At 63.6% G+C, this 3,100-nt stretch overlaps 1 protein-coding gene across 2 annotated transcripts in view; it reads right to left on the reverse strand.

Annotated features, from left to right (window-relative positions):
• The window catches only part of CCDC57 (coiled-coil domain containing 57), a 127,662-nt gene extending 126,814 nt beyond the window's left edge, over positions 1 to 848 (reverse strand). For both annotated transcript variants that reach the window (XM_026455830.2, XM_026455829.2), the window contains exon 1: positions 95 to 848. The gene's annotated coding sequence lies outside the window, so the exon portion shown is untranslated. The remainder of the gene's footprint in view (positions 1 to 94) is intronic.
• Between the last annotated feature and the right edge of the window lie 2,252 nt (positions 849 to 3,100).

A 3,100-nucleotide genomic window follows, 5' to 3' on the forward strand; every position in this document is an offset into this window, starting at 1 on the left:
GGCACTGCAGCACCCCTCCCGCTCCTTCCCTGCCCCCTGGCACTGCAGCACCCCTCCCCCTCCTTCCCTGCCCAGTTCCCCAGCTGGGCTATACCTGGACACCCTCAGTGCGGGTAGCTGGGAGTTGGCTGAGGGAGACCACATTCACCTCACTCCTGGCCTCCAGCACCCAGCAGGACTCACAGGTGGAAGGCAGACAGGATATGTGCCAGGGCCTGGGGCCGCCAAAACAAGGAACCTCAAACTGGTCCTTTCTTCTTTCCCAGTTCAGGAGAGCTGAGGATGTCAGCCAGGCCACGGCTCCTCCAGAAGCCCTATGGGAGAATCCTTCCCACCTTTGCCTCAGGTAGCTGGGACCACAGGCACCTAACACTTCCAGCTTCCGCGTCCTTGGCTGCAGCCACATCGCCCCCTCCCGCCCCCATATCCACCATCACGTGGCTTCTCCTGTGTCTCTGTCTCCATATGCTGCCCTTCTTAGGATGCCATCGCGTTGGAGTGGGACCACCCAGCCAATTACATCCGCAATGACCCTATTCCCATGCCACGTTCTGATAGACCAGCAGCTACGACTGGATCCTATCTGTTTGGGAACCACCATTCAGCCCTGGACCTGTGTGGGGCTGAGAGCCTCCAGTGCTGGCTCCCCCAGGCCACCCTGCAACCACCCTCATCATAGATGCCACGACAGTGGAGGCCAGGGGCCCTTCCTGGTGCCCCGGTGAGTGGCATGGCCAGGACCTGACCCTCCCATGTCTCTGTGGCAGAGCAAGGTGGGTGGGGAACTGGCTGTCCTGCTCTCAGCGGCATTCCTGGCACCTATGCCCCGCCCAGCCCAGAGCAGATGCCAGCACACGTCTGGGTGTCAGGCAGCCCCGTGTCACTGAGTGGGGTAAACAAGGGAGGCTGAGAGGAAGGTCAGAAGGCCATGGCTGAGGGCGTAGGTGTGGGCTGTGGCTCTTGCTTCCCAGAACACAGACTGACCTTGGTGGCAGACCTCACCGTGGGAGCCCCCAAAAGCTGCCTGCCTGGGGCCTCCAGGCCTCTTGCGGGGCCCTAAAAGCACAGGGATCCAGGACAAGTGGTGCGGGGGCCCCCGCCTGGGCACCAGCCTGCATGGGCCAGAGCAAGCCACTTCCCCTCAGGTTTGGGGAATGCCTACGTCAGACTTGCAGAGGCAACTTCTCCATCTGCCTGGCTCCCAAGCCCTGTGGCAGGAGGGGAGCCAAGCAATGAAAGGGCCCGGTGGGTGTGGATGGGCCCTGTTCCCATCTGAACTCGGCCATTGCCTGTGGCACGCCCTGCTCCGTCCCTGGGGCACCCGGGCATGTGGCTCAGCTGAAAGGGTGACCATGGGCACCATCTGCCTGGCTCCCAGGTCTTGAGGCCAGAAAGGAGCCAAGAAATGAAAGGGCCTGGTGGATGTGGGTGGGCCTCAGTGTCTGCCTGCTCCAGGAGGACGGGGGTGGGCACTGACTCCTGGTTGAGGGCTGGGGGCAGGGAGGCTCCTCTGGACAGGAAGACCCTCCAGGAACAGACCAGCAAGACCGGCACTGTCCAGATGGGACCAGGAGCCGGACAGCGGCGTCAGACACGCCCCACAGCGGCCACAATCACAGCCACTTTCCGGAGGTGAAGACCTGGAGGCAGGGCCACTGCTGCCAGGGGTCCTGGTGTGGACACTGGCAGGACTAGGCGATGATCCCTCGAGGCTGGTGTGGAACAGGCCGTGCCGCCCAGCGGGTGGGCACCCAACGGGGCTCCAAGCCAGGCTGTCCTCCCAAGGCCAGCCTCATCCAGAGAGGGGCCAAGGTGCCCCGGCATCCACCTTCCTTGACTGCCCTGTCCACTGCAGGGACAGCAGCCTGTGGGCAGGAGGTGCTTTGAGGGAGCCGGGGGAGCCTGGAGGATGCACGGCATTTCCACACTAACCACATCCGGTAGAGGCCACAAAGTCCACCCGTCTTGGGGTAAAAGTGAGGAAACTGAGGCTGGGGAAGCTAAGGGGCTCACGTGGCCCCTGGAAGGGACGGGGCTGCACCCTGGCCGCCGACAGTGTGGAAACGGCGGTTCCTGAGCCAGTGTCGTGGCAAGGGGCAAGGTACGGGCGCTGTCAGAAGTCCCACGCCCCTCCCCAACCCCCCAGGAAGTTCCACTGAGCGCTCAGTGCTGAGTCACCGGCTGTGGGGCCTGCAGTCCTGGCCGGACAGGAAGGTTGAGCAAGGCCTTGCCTTCCCCCTCGGGCGGGAGACAGAGATCCTGGCACACAGTCCGGCCCCACTCCCCAGGCCCCCAGCCCCGTAGCCATCCAGCCACAGCCTGGCTGCTGTCCTCACATCCTTGGCTCTGGCCTGGTGAAGGCCAAGGGCACCTCAGAACCTCCCTGTGCCTTCATGTGTCAGGCTGGGGCTGGGCACGAGGCCACAGCAGGGGCTGGCAGGTGGTGACCTCTGCCTCTTGACCTGGAGTGCTCCGGGTTGAGACATGGGGTAGCTGCAGTCCCAGCAATGACAAGCTCTGCATAACCCTGGCGAGTGGACGGCCAAGGGGAATCCAGCCTTAGTCACTGGGGAGTGGACGGTCAAGGGGAGCCCAGCCTCAGTCACTGGCGAGTGGACAGCCTAGGCGAGCCCAGCCTCGGTCACTGGGGAGTGGATGGCCAAAGCGAGCCCAGCCTTAGTCACTGAGGAATGGATGGCCAAGGTGAGCCCAGCCTTGGTCACTGGCGAAGGGATGGCCAAGGGGAACCCAGCCTCAGTCACTGGGGAATAGACGGCCAAGATGAGCTCACCCTCGGTCACTGGCGAGTGGACGGCCAAGACGAATCCAGGCGGTCACTGGGGAGTGGATGGCCAAGGGGAGCCCAGCCTCGGTCACTGGGGAGTGGACGGCCTCGGCAAGCCCAGGAGGTCACTGGAGGAGGAGAAATGCAGGAAGAAGGCAGCTCTCGACAGCGCGGCGGGTGCACAGAGCCCTGAAGGAGCCGTGTGTAAGGTGCCGAGGGTGTGTGCAGGTGGAGCTTGGTCAGGGAGGTCGCACCAGGACCACCAAAGCAGGTGATACCTAAATGACGTTCCAGGCCAGGGAAGAGAGGAGAGAG

Source organism: Piliocolobus tephrosceles, chromosome 16 (genome assembly GCF_002776525.5).
Source record: "Piliocolobus tephrosceles isolate RC106 chromosome 16, ASM277652v3, whole genome shotgun sequence".
In the NCBI taxonomy this organism is placed as follows: domain Eukaryota; kingdom Metazoa; phylum Chordata; class Mammalia; order Primates; family Cercopithecidae; genus Piliocolobus; species Piliocolobus tephrosceles.